At 45.1% G+C, this 13,757-nt stretch overlaps 1 protein-coding gene across 6 annotated transcripts in view; it reads right to left on the minus strand.

Moving 5' to 3' along the window:
* The window catches only part of epc1 (enhancer of polycomb homolog 1), a 181,661-nt gene that overhangs the window by 51,277 nt on the left and 116,627 nt on the right, over window positions 1-13,757 (minus strand). Inside the window, exon 1 of one of the 6 annotated variants that reach the window (XM_033045445.1) lies at window positions 3,720-3,830. The exons of the other annotated variants lie outside the window; for them this stretch is intronic. The gene's annotated coding sequence lies outside the window, so the exon portion shown is untranslated. Of the gene's footprint in view, window positions 1-3,719; window positions 3,831-13,757 lie in introns of those variants that run through there. 6 annotated transcript variants of the gene reach the window in all.

Genomic DNA, 13,757 nt, shown 5'->3' on the forward strand with positions numbered 1-13,757 from the left:
GTCTTTCCGCTGACTGGTTAGCACGCACCAAAAGCTTTTCACTTTACCTCATAACACATGACAATAAACTGAACTAAGATCTAGACCCGTTGTGAAGATGAGCAAATGAATTGCAAATGTAATTTAACTCTGACAAGTATAATGGCATTAAGTTGGACATGGTGCAGAGATTTGTTACATGGGCTTGATTTATAGGGAGAGGTTAGATCGGCTGCGATTTATTTTCTTTCGAGGGTAGGAGTGGTGACCCTACTGAGGTGTACAAGATCATGAGAGGGCACGGATAAAGTGAATGCTCAGTCTTTTTCCCCAGGTTAGAAAATTCTAAAGCTTTACGGCATAAGCTCAAGGTGAAAAATAACATATACAAGGGGGAGCCCAGGGGCAACTATTTCACAGTCTGTATCTGGAATATGCCAACTTGGTCAGCATGGACAAGGTGGGCTGAAGGGAAATGAGCGAGTTCCTGACTTCCTCACATCGACTGCATTGGAGATTTAGATAATAATCTGCCTTCCTGTTTTTGCTACCAAAGTGGATAACCTCACATTTATCCACATTAAACTGCATCTGCCCATGCACCCAACCTATCCAAGTCACCCTGCATTCTCATAGCATCCTCCTCACAGTTCACACTGCCACCCAGCTTTGTGTTATCTGAAAATTTGCTAATGTTACTTTGAATCCCTTCATCTAAATCATTGATGTATATTGTAAATAGCTGCAGTCCCAGCACCGAGCCTTGTGGTACCTCACTAGTCACCAAAGATCTTATAGCAGAGCAAGATGGGTTACTCTCACACAAACGTGTAGTACGCTCATGGGCGGATTCATGGGTGATTTTATGACCCATTTTAGCAACCTGCCCCCGCCATCTTGTTCCGCCCTCTTGCTTCCGGCCAAAGATTGGATCCGCAGCGGGGAGAGAGAGTGCGGGGCAGCGGGGAGAAGGAGTGCGGGGTCCGGGGCAGCGGGGAGAGAGAGTGCGCGGCCCGGGGCAGCGAGGAGAGGGAGTGCGCGGCCCGGGGCAGCGGGGAGAGGGAGTGCGCGGCCCGGGGCAGCAGGGAGAGGGAGTGCGGGGCAGCGAGGAGAGGGGCATAGGAGGGGGGGGGGGGGGAGACATTGTAGTGAGGGGGCAGGCGAGGGAGTGCCGGGGGGGATAAGGCCTAGTGTGTGTGAAGTTGCGGGGAGGCTTACAATGTTTCTTATTTACAATGTTTCTTATTTAATGTCCCTTGTCTAGTCTGAAATAAAGTTCATTATTGGATCAGAAGAAATATAATTGTGTGTGTTATATGATTATATACATTTATATAATTTTCATGTATGTGTGTTTATAAACATTTTATTCTTTAACAAGAATTAACAGAATTATGAACTAACAGAATTATGAATCTAACCCTATATCACGCACAAAAACTTCCCCCGCGATGTCAATCACCCTGCGAGTCGGGTCGGTTCCGGTTACTACAAAATCAACTCAAACACTGCTTGTGAACCATTTAAAAAGAAATGATTTAAAAAACATTAAAAAAGACAATTACCAGAATCAAATTTTATTGTTGACAAGAAGTATGAACTGACAGATTTATGAATCTAACCCACACAAACTGTTGCCCCACAACATTGATTACACTGCGAGTCGGGTCGGCTCAGGTTACTAAAATGGGCGTGGAAAAATGCCCATGATCCCCTCCATAGCGTACTACACGTCAGCCCATTGCATTTCGCAGGAGTAGCCTATCTTGCTCCGCTATAGGATCTTTGCTAGTCACTGCCTGCCATTCTGAAAGGGACCCGTTAATCCCTACTCTGTTTCCTGTCTGCTAACCACGGGAAAAGGAAACGTGGAGTCAGTAGGCTATGTGGGAGAGCTGGGAAGGGGGAGGGGAAGGAGGGAGAAAGCAAGGACTACCTGAAATTAGAAGTCAATGTTCATACTGCTGGCGTGTAAACTACCCAAGTGAAATATGAGGTGTTGTTCCTCCAACTTGCGCTGGGCCTCACTCTGGCAATGGAGGGGGCCCAGGACAGAAAGGCCAGATTCAGAATGGGAAGGGGAGTTGAAGTGCGGGTCTTATCTGGTAATGCTCTGCCATGCCTGTATTGCAGCCATCTTTAGCTTATGCTTGTTTTGGGGGGCTAGTCCCCTTCAGTTTTCACTTCAGTATATAAAAGGCATGCTCAACTGGGTTCAGGTCGGCCTCTCAAGAATTAACCATTTTTTTGCTTTGAAAAATTCCTTTGTTGCTTTAGCAGTATGTTTTGGATCATTGTCTTGCTGTAGAATAAACCGCCTGCCAACGGGTTTTGAGGCATTTGTTTGAACTTGAGCAGATAGGATGTGTCTATACACTTCAGAATTCATTATGCTACCACCATCAGCAGTTGTATCATCAATGAAGATAGGTCAGCCTGTACCTTCAGCAGCCATACATGCCCAGGTTATAATACCCCCATCATTGTGTTTCACAGATGAGGTGGTATGCTTTGGATCTTGGGTAGTTCCTTCTCTCCTCCATACTTTTGCTCTTACCATCACTCTGATAATGTTAATCTTCGTCTAATCTGTCCACAAGACCTTTTCCCCCTAACTTTTCATGAAGTCTTCTGCAGACATTGGTCATTGACAAATCCATACCTGACTCCTGAAGAGTGTTCATGACCTGTCAGACAAGTGTTTGGGGATTATTCTTTATTATAGAGAAAATTCTTCCGTCATCAGCTGTGGAGGTCTTCCTTGGCCTGCCAGTCCTTTTGCGATTAGTAAGTTCACCAGTGCTCTCTTTCTTCTTAATGATGTCCCAAACAGTTGATTTTGAGAACATAAAGTTTGGCTGATGTCTTTAACAGTTTAATTCTTGTTTATCAATCTCATAATGGCTTCTTTGACTTTCATTGGCACAACTTTGGTCCTCATGTTGTTAAACATCAATACAAGTTTCCAAAGGTGATGGAAGGACTGGTGGAAAGACTAGGTGCTGAGAGCTCTCTTATACCTGCATTAAAGAGTCATTTAAACCACACCTAAGTAATTACAAACATCTGTGAAGCCATGTGTCCCAAACATTATGGTGCCCTGAAATGGGGGGTCTATGATTAAAAAACACAGCTGTAATTTCTGCATGGTGAAACCAAAATGTATATAAATACCCTTTAATAAAATCTGACATTGTGCACTTTAACCACATGTCATGTTTTCTATTACAAATCTCAAATTGTGGAGTACAGGGGTAAATAAATAAATGATGGGTCTTTGGCCCAAACATTATGGAGAGCATTGTATCTAGTTGTGCCTCTAGTCAAGCTGTTCCAGTTCAAATATACTGGCATGGTCTCAAAGTGTAAAATTGCCGAGGCATACCTTCACAGAAAACAAAGCTAATCTGTCTAGGTAGACAAAAATGCTGGAGAAACTCAGCGGGTGAGGCAGCATCTGTGGAGCAAAGGAAATAGGCGACGTTTCGGGCTGAGACCCTCCTTCAGTCCGAAGAAGGGTCTCGACCCGAAACGTCGCCTATATCCTTCACTCCATAAATGCTGCCTCACTCGCTGAGTTTTTCCAGCATTTTTGTATATGTTGGATTTTCCAGCATCTGCAGTTCCTTCTTAAACAAGCTAATCTGCCTAATTACTACCCATTGTCATTCAATATTGGACTGAAGTAGTGAATTGCAGAGGTGAGGCAACAATGACCGATCCTCACATCAAAGCAGTACCTTGCACAAAAGAGATGCTTGCAGTTGGAGATCAATCATCCTAACCCCAGGACATCACTGCAGGAGCTTCAGTGTCCCAGGCCCAATCATCTTCAACTGCTTCACTAATGACCTTCGTTCCACAAGGTCAAAAGTGGGACTTGCACTGATGATTCCACTAGGTTCAATTCCATTCGTAGATCCTCAGCAAATGACGCAGTCCATGCCTGCATGCAGCAAGACCAAGACAACATTCAGGCGTGGACCGATAAGAGGCAAGTAACATTCAAGCCACGCAAGTGTAGGGAATTAGTATCTCCATCAAGATGGGATCACACTATAAATATAATTACCATACTAAATATTATTTCCTTTCACCACTAATACACAGTTTGCACCATCTTCAAAATGCACTGCAGTAGTGCAATGCAGTAGGTTGCTCTGACAACACATACCAAACCTACAATACAATTTTATGATGTAAACCTACAACTTACATCAGTGAAAAGGTCATGAGTTTCAGGCACATTGGAACACCACTACCTACATTATAATTGTAACATATTTTAACAAATGAGAAATGCAACCCAAATGAATTGTTGCCATGCTGCTGCCTTGATTTCAAGGGCAGGTATTCCTCCCACATCTCTGGAATTAAATAATTTGGTCCGTGTTTGATGCACAAACATATTGGGCATTAATACAGTTTGTGAGCAGGTCACACACACAGGAAATTTTCCACTTTGTCAAGTAGCAACAAGTGGTATGTCATTCAGCACCTGATCTACTATTTACAAAGATCTTTGTTGATTTTTTTCCACAGTATCACTTTCTTGAACCAATTACATTTCCCTTGACACCCAAAAATCTAGGCATCTCAGTGATAAATATACCCATCAACTGAGCCTTCACAGTTGTCTTGGGCAGATAATTCCAAACATTAACTACCCTCTGAAGGCAAAATCTTTTGATTTCCCCGCAACTTTCTTGTTCTATAATGTAATGGTTCCAAATTTTCTGAAATATTGACTTTTGATCAGCTCTTCCCTTTTCATACAAAAGGAAACACGTTTTACATACAGATGTTTCTTGCAGATAATTCTCATTGACTCTTCCACTCAAAGACCTGATACCCTTTTATTTAATATAAACATAACTTTTAATATCAGTAATTAGAGCTAAAAATGCATATGCTGGAAAGCCAAAACAGAAAATGTTGCAGGACAAGCCGTATCCATGGGAAGAGAAAGAGTTGGCATAACTATTCTGATCTTTGGATGCTGCCTGATCTGCTAATTGCTTTGGCATATTCTATTTTTGGAGTAAAAATATAACATTTAGTATTAAATTGATATCAAATTGAATATGAAGAGTCCAACCCAAATGTCACCCATCATTTTTCTCCAGAGATGTTGTCTGACCCACTGAGTTACTTGTGGAGCTAGACACATACTCCAAGTAATGATCCAACAAGTTTATTAGCATATAATAAAGTTACACTGCATGCTGTCATCATCCCGACTAACCGCTAGTGTCTGGAAGCATTAGTAATAAATGGTGACTGTATGGTAAAACCAGGACTGGATTATGGATCCCAGTGGTGTATAGCATGTGTGTGTTAGTATTGGGTAGAGCAGATCTACATATTTCCTCTTAAGAAAATAACGTAACTTCGAATATATATGCGAGTACAACTAATCAAGTTTAACTGGCGTCTATAACAGGCAGTCGCTTCAGCACTGGAGCAGGTTAAGCATAATCCCGTATCTAAGGGTAGGTTTACAAATGCGATCCGCACGCGTACAGTACAAGCTCGCATCTCCACCCTTCGACGGCGAGAACTGTGAGACCGGGGGCTGTTGGTACACCGGAGATCCGCGAGACGAGTGAGGTGAGATGAAACTGGACACCGACCGTGGTGACGAGAAAGCAGGATACATGCTGGGTGCAGACTCCGCAAACAGACGCTGGGCCAGGGAGCTGGGAATATCGGTCATGCGGTGCCAAGTACAGGAACATCTGGATACGGGATCGTAGGTTGCGGTTCCTTCACTGGTAGAAGGTGTTGACGGTTTCGCCGGTAAATCCCTCCATTTGAATCGACCATGTACGAACGTGAATCAAGTGCAGTGCTACAGATTAAACTAAGGCGTCCATGACCTTTGTCAGTTTACATATGAAGTCGTACAACTTGACCACTTGTCAGCGGCTCGAGAGGCCTGCTTGTTTTGTCATACAAATGTTTCTGGATTCGTGCTTATGCTGAAGGTGTGCTTGAACTACCGATGACTTACGAACCTATGGTTGTAATAGTCGCTTGGGTACGGGCAGCGTGGTACGTGTCTGCCTTGACATGAGGCGTTGGGCAGGAGACCCTAGCACTGGGTCGCGGGCAATGTTTCTTAAGTTGAGCAAGTCCAGGTAAACATTGGATTTTTCCAAATCAGTTTTTTCCATAACCTGTTTGGCACTCCGGACTGCCCGCTTGGACAGCCCGTTCGATTGAGGGAATTCGGACTGCTAATAATGTGACGGAAGTCCCATCGTTGGGCAAAATTCTTGAAGCACGGGCTGGTGAACTGGCTTTCGTTGTCAGTCAGGAGTTTCATGGGCGCCCCGTGACTTGAAAACGTGTCCCACATACTTCATTTCCCTGACACAAAATCTGCATTTTAGGGGGTTGAGCATGAGGTTGATGTCCTTGGCATGATCCAATACTTTCCTTCAATTGGCATCGTGTTCTGACATGTCGCGGCCAGCAACGAGGATGTCATCGACAATAATGGCACAAGGGTGTCCTGCGAACAGCTGTTCCATCATGCGCTGGAAGACTTCACAGGCGGAGTTGATGCCAAAGGGCATTCGCAGAAACTTGTAGTGGCCAAAAGGTGTGCCAAAAGTGGTTAGTTCAGATGATTTGTGGTCTAACGGGATTTGTCAGAATGAACTTTTGGCATCTAAAACAGAGAACACAGTCGCTTTGCCAGTCGCTGCTACCTGTTCTACTGTGCGCATTGGATAATGCGGGCGCTTGATCACAGTATTCAAATCTCTGGGGTTGATACGATTCGTATTTCGTCTTTTTCTTGGTGATTACTACCATGGTTGAGACCGAGTCCGATGGGTCATTAACTGCAGCGATGGCGCCTAGGGATTCCATTCTTTGAAGTTCATTTTGTACATATAGAATGGAAACAGGCCCTTCAGCCAACTGAATCCACGCTGACCAACGATCACCCACACACTAGTTCCATCCTGCACACTGGGGACAATTTACAGAAGTTTTCAGTGTGGTTGCAGGGAAGCTTCAAACGCAGGCAGAGTGAAAGAGCAAGCTTATGGCAGGTAGATTATCAAGTGGAAAAATGAGAGGTAATTTACTTTGGGAACAAAATGGATAATGTTTTAAAATGGTGAGAGGTTGAAATGTTAATGTTTGGAGGGACCACATCCCTGAAAATTAACATGCAGCTACAGCTCGGATGTAGGAAGTCAAACAGATGAGTACAAGTGCCACTACAATTTTAGAGTCCTGCAAAGAATGAACTGTACTGATCTGAGCTTCCAACCAGATTGTACATGAAATAGAGGGATTGCAACAAAGGTTGGCCTTATAATGGGTTTCTCATATGAGGAGAGATTAACCTAGTCTCTAATTCAGAAAAATAAGAGATGATTTCAATGAAACGTAAAATTAATTCTTGTGGTTTAACTGGGCAAATGCAGGAACTGTGGTTCCCCTGATCTTGGCATCAGGGGCTACAATCTTAAAGGATTGGGTGATCAAGAATGAAATGAGAAATACCCAAAATATTGTGGGCCATTTAGTGTAGAGATACAGCATGGAAACAGGCCCTTCAGCCCACTGAGATTGTGCCATATTTATTGGTTACAGACATATAGAATAGGTTACAGACAAAATGGAAAATTACATGCCTCTGTGTGATTCTTTTTTAATACAGCTTGTCAGAGTGCTGTTCACTTCCAAGTATTTGCTAGATCTCAGTCCCATTACTCAATTAATGAAATTGGATTGCTCGCATTGCAATTCTTAAGTATTGCAATTTTGAGCAAATGTGAATAAAACATTGTTCTTTGAGATTTAGATTTCTTCTCTGAATGGCAGATGAATTTAATGAACTGAAGTAAAGATATTGAACCATTAAATTGGTGGAAAGAGGTGGTGAGACAGCAGAGCAGGGAGTGGACAAAGCCACCATTGACAGTAAGAAGCAGCAGGTGATAGGGGAGGGAGCCCCACGGTCACCAAACCCGTCCTGTCAGTAGCCCGAAGGGGCTATAATGTGAGCTGCAACAACAGCCACAAGGTGGGTGAAAAAGGGTTCACTGGTGCACCCTGCGAGTAGGTGCAAGCAGGGGTGGCATCGGCAGGTCCTTCTGCTATATCTGAAATCTGTTATAAAGAGGTCCATTAAAATTAGGGTTTACTGTGTTAAGCAGCAGCTGATGGAATGAAGAGGAAAGAATGATGTGGATAAATTAGCTTGATGATAAGAAAAAGGATATAGTGGATGGATGTTTTTAGATTTAATAGGGGATTTGCACTGGCTTTCATGATAGCCAGTTTTGGATCTATGATCCTCTGTATCTATCTATATCTATATATATATTTCTAAAATGTGTAAGTTTGTCTGTTTGCGTGCATGTCTGTGTGCGAGTGAGTCAATTACGCCAAATTGGAATACGATAGCGCTACAATTGTTGGATCACCTTACTCACCATTGTCCTGTGGTGTGGTGTATCAGGTTTCGTTCAGATTGATGGTATATTTTACAAGTTATTCACATTTTGAACTTTACAAAATCCAGTTGGTGAAAAATCAGTTCAAATTGCAGTGGCAGTTAGCAGCTATGACGTCACAATAAGATCTCATTTATATAAATTGCCGACTTAACATTTCACTATAAAAAATCCAATTGCACTTGCTGGCCCTGTCCCTTACAATGTTGCAAATCCCAGGACACTGAGTCCTGGCAGCAAGCGCAATTGAATTTTTTAAAGTGAAAAGCCAATTTTTAAAAGTTTAAAAAGAGGGAGGGTGAAGTGGAGGGGGAGGGAGTGCTGGGAAACAAGGGGATATGAATTGGCTCTGTGCAGTTGGGGGCTATGGGTGAGTGGTGGAATATTGCATTGGGGGAAACTGGTGAATGGTGGAACATTGGTTTGGGAAACGAATGGGTTGCACTGGGGGACCAAGCCTCCCGTGGGGGCTATGGGTGAGTGGTGGAATATTACGTTGCGGGAACGGGTTGCGTTGGGGGACCAGGCCTCCCGTGTGACAGGGACCCAACAGGTGCCACTTGGTCTAGTTTATTAATAAATGTAGTTAGGGTGACAGGAGCTCTGCTGTAAATATTGCAACAAATCTGATACCATGTAGACAAAGGAAGATTGCTATAGACTTTAGAACAGGTTGAAGCCATGGTTAAAAAAGCATAGCACTGCAGAAATTATAATATATAATTAGAATATAAATGCATTATGGGAAGACTAACATTTCTATGAAAAACATAATTAAAAAAAATATGAGGCCCATATAAACATTTTTTTAAGTCACAGGCCAGCTGATAAAAAAGCTGGAGCATTGCAGCAAGTTATCTATCTATGTTTATAAGTAGAGGCATAATACAAAAAGAAAAGACCCAAGCTAAAAACTTAATACATCTTTACAGAGTATAGATGACCCTTTTTAGATGGAAACTGCTGGACAGAATTTAGCAGGACATGAACATGACGATTTCTAATGGAAAAGTTAAGACTCTCTCCGGAAAAGAAAAGTTCCCTAATAGTCTCACGCCATTTAAATGATGTTCTACTCCAATGAATAACTAATTTTTCGTCTCATACTGACAGATCTTCAAGTCAACAAAACAGAAACATTCTGAATTACTACTTTAGTTCCATGCATTACATAATAGACAATGAAACTTTCATTACAATGATTACTTCGCCGTTCCTTTTAAAAAAGCTGTGCTCCAACCACAAATTGAATGACAAGATTAGTAGTGATAACACCAACTTATTTTACAGCGGTAAACTTTTCTTTTTGCGTGATCTTTGCTTCAAGTTATTTTTAAGGTTTTGTTCAATTACATAAATTATTGGAAAACACTGATTGTAATCGTAAGGGTTCATCTAACGAACGTGATTGTTCACAGATCAAATCTTGAAATAAAATACAAAGATTTCTATTCGTAACAATTGCATACATAAAAACATAGAAAATAGGTGCAGCAGTACGGCATTCGGCCCTTCGAGCCAGCACTGCCATTCAATAATCCATAGTCAGATTTATTTGTCACATACACAATGAAGTGCAGTGAAATGAACTTGCCAGCAGCAGTACAATAAAAAAAGAACACACAATACACAATAAAAAATCTAACACAAAAACATCCACCACAGCACTGTGGTGGAAGGCACAAAGTTTAGTCAGTCCTCCTCCATTTTTCCCCGTGGTCGGGACCATAAACCTCCGCAGTCGCCTCTGCGGGCGGCCAGATGTACAGGCAAGGTAAGTCCCGAATTGGTGCTTCCCTACTGGAGACTGCAGCTTGAAGATGACGTAGGCCGCAGGCCGGTGGTGGGAGCTCTTCTCCAGGGATTGCCGGCGTGGGACCCTGCTCCGGATGGTAAGTCACCGCCGCGCCTGCGACTAGAAGCACCGCAGAAGCCTCAAGCTGATGTAGGCCGCGGGTCGGCTGTCAGAGCTCTTCTCCTCTGAGGATCCCCAACGAGGGATCCCAGGCTCCGGGCCCGTCTCCGGGAAAGGCCGCACCAATCCTTAGTGTTAGGCCGCGAGGGAGGCGACATGGAAAAAGTCGCCTCTCCGTGGAGGAGGCGACCGAAAGTGGTTTCCCCCTTACCCCCCTCACCACCCCACACAAGACACACCGAGAAACATTAAAAACACACATTTGGACATACCAAAAAATAAAAAAAAATAAAAAATCATGGCTGATCATCCATAATCAGTTCCTGCTCTCTCCCCTTATCCCTTGATTTCTTTAGCCCTACGAGCTAAATCTAACTCTTTTGAAAACATCCAGTGAATTGGCCTTCCACAGATTCACAACTCTCTGGGTAAGAAAGTTTTTCCTTATCTCAGTCCTAAATGGCCTACCCCTTATTCGTTCCATGACAAAGCCCATGGATGCAGTGAAATTAGTAACCAAGGTGCAGTGTTTTCAATCAAGAAGCTCAAAAGTCGTGACTTCACAACGGCTCCAGTCTTCTAACATTCAACTGAATCATTACTATTTTTTGAAAACACATGAAAAATTATATTCACTTTATGCACAATACAGAAATAAAACTTGGAACTAACTGATCAAAGCAGTACAGGTGCACAACCTTTTATCCGGAGTTCCGGAAACCGAAAAGCTCCGAAAACCGGACATTTTTTCCAGGATGTCGTCTGCACACCAAAGCTCGCGTTTGGCGCCAAACCTGACCCGAAACGACCCACGGTCAACCCAGGTCTGTACTACTGTAGCGGCTGCCTCTCCCCGGAGACCGGGGAGACACTTAAACATCTGTAAATCATTGCTTAAATGTTACCCGTCAGTTAGTTTGGAGGGCTTTTATGTGAAAGGGGGGAGGGGGGGTGTGAAGGGGGAAACTTTAATTCTTAGTCCCCTACCTGGTCGGAGAGGCGGGGAGCAGGCAATGCCTTACCGGGTCGCCGTGCAGTAAGCTCCGGAGCGCTGTGGCCGCCGACTCCCAACATCGCGGAGCTGGGGCTGCGGGCGTCCGGCCGCGGGCGGCGCCGGTTGTAGCTCCGACCCCGGCAACTCTACCCCTGGCTGCGCGGTGCTCCAAATCCAGCGCCGCCCGCGGCCGGACGCCCGCAGCCCCAGCTCCGCGTTGTTGGGAGTCGGCGGCCACAGCACTCCAGAGCTTACCGCACGGCAACCCGGCAAGGCATTGCCCGCTCCCCGCTGGTATCCCAGCGCTGTGGCCGCTGACTCCCAACACGCTGGATTTGGAGCCCCGCGCAGCCAGGGGTAGAGTTCGCCGGGGTCGGAGCTCCAACCGGCGCCGCCCGCCCGCAGCCCCAGCTCCGCGATGTTGGGAGTCGGCGGCCACAGCGCTCCAGAGCTTACTGCACAGCGACCTGGTAAGGCATTGCCCGCTCCCCACCTCTCCGACCAGGTAGGGGACTAAGAATCCCACCTCCTTGCGTATAACCTACTTGAACCCCTCCAATCTGGCTTTCGCCCCCTCCATAGCACAGAAACTGCTCTCCTCAAAGTCCTCAACGACCTCCTCACCTCTGCTGACACTGGTTCCCTCAACATCCTCATCCTCCTCGACCTGAGTGCTGCCTTCGATACAGTGAACCATAACATCCTGCTCACCAGACTCAAGGACCTCGGCATTGAAGGCTCTGCACTCAGCTGGCTCCGTTCCTACCTTTCCAACAGATCCCACTTCATCTCTCTCCACAACCACACCTCTGCTACAGCCGCAGTCACTCAAGGCGTTCCCCAAGGCTCCGTACTCGGCCCCCTCCTCTTCATCATCTACATCCTCCCCCTTGGTCAGATACTCCGCCACTTCAATCTGGACTTCCACTGTTACGCTGATGACACCCAGATTTACCGTGGCACCAAATCCCCCCACAACCCCCCCCTCTCCCATATCAACTCCTGTTTGTCAGCTATAAAAACCTGGATGCAACATAATTTCCTCAAACTCAACAGCGATAAGACAGAATTTCTCCTCATAGGCTCCAAAGCCACACTCAGCAAAATCAATAACCCCACTCTCACCATCGACGGCACCACTGTCTCCCCATCTCCCCAGGCCCGCAACCTTGGCGTGATCTTTGATTCCACCCTCTCCCTTGAGCCTCACATCCGCCATGTCATTAAAAGCTCCTTCTTTCATCTCCGCAACATCGCCAAACTCAGACCCTCTCTCACACCGCCTGCTGCTGAAAGACTCATCCATGCCTTCATCTCCTCCCGACTGGACTATTGCAACTCACTTCTCCTTGGCATCAGCTCCACCTACATCAACCGACTCCAACTGGTCCAGAACGCAGCCGCCCGACTCATCACCCACACCAAATCCTGGCATCACATCACTCCAGTCCTCAAAAAACTTCACTGGCTTCCCATCTCCCACCGGATCACCTACAAAATCCTGGTCCTCACCTACAAAGCCCTCCACCATCTGGCCCCCACATATCTCATTGACCTCCTCTCCCCCTACCAACCCTCACGGTCCCTCAGATCCACATCAGCCGGTCTCCTCTCCATCCACAAGTCCAACCTCCGCAGTTTTGGGGACAGAGCCTTCTCCAGGGCAGCTCCCAGGCTCTGGAACTCCCTCCCCCAACTGATCCGCAATTCCGTGTCCCTCCCCATCTTCCAGTCCCGCCTCAAGACCCATCTCTTCACCTCTGCCTATCCTTAGCCCCACGTCCCCGTCCCTTTTCATCTGTGCATTAATTGCCTCATGCTGTGTTTTGTATTGAATTCTGTCTTTACTTTGTGTACTAGTCATGTCTCTACTATTTATTTCATTCCCCTTACATGTTTTTCCTATACATGCTCAATTTTTGTAAGGTGTCCTTGAGACTCTTGAAAGGCGCCCATAAATAAAATGTATTATTATTATTATTAAGAATTAAAGTTTCCCCCTTCACCCCCCCCACCACATAAAATCCCTCCAAACTAACTGACTAACATTTAAGCAATGATTTACAATGATTCCCCGGTCTCCGGGGAGGAGGCAGCCGCTCCAGACTTTTCAAGCCGCCCGCGCTACCTACCTAATCTACGCTAAAAATCTTCCATTCTGAAATCCGAAAAATTCCGAAATCCGAGAAGTGTCTGGTCCCAAGGCTTTCGGATAAAAGGTTGTGTACCTGTACTTCCAAGTCTGATTTGGCATATGGCAAAACTGCCAAGTTAATCATCCTGAACAAGCATTTGGTTTTAAAAATACAGTAAAAACCTCGAGTATGGACAGTAAGCACTCAAATACTATTCCACATTAAGTCCAGTTGATTCAAATGTACGAACATAG

The sequence above is a fragment of the Amblyraja radiata genome, chromosome 2 (genome assembly GCF_010909765.2).
Source record: "Amblyraja radiata isolate CabotCenter1 chromosome 2, sAmbRad1.1.pri, whole genome shotgun sequence".
Classification (NCBI taxonomy): Eukaryota; Metazoa; Chordata; class Chondrichthyes; order Rajiformes; family Rajidae; genus Amblyraja; species Amblyraja radiata.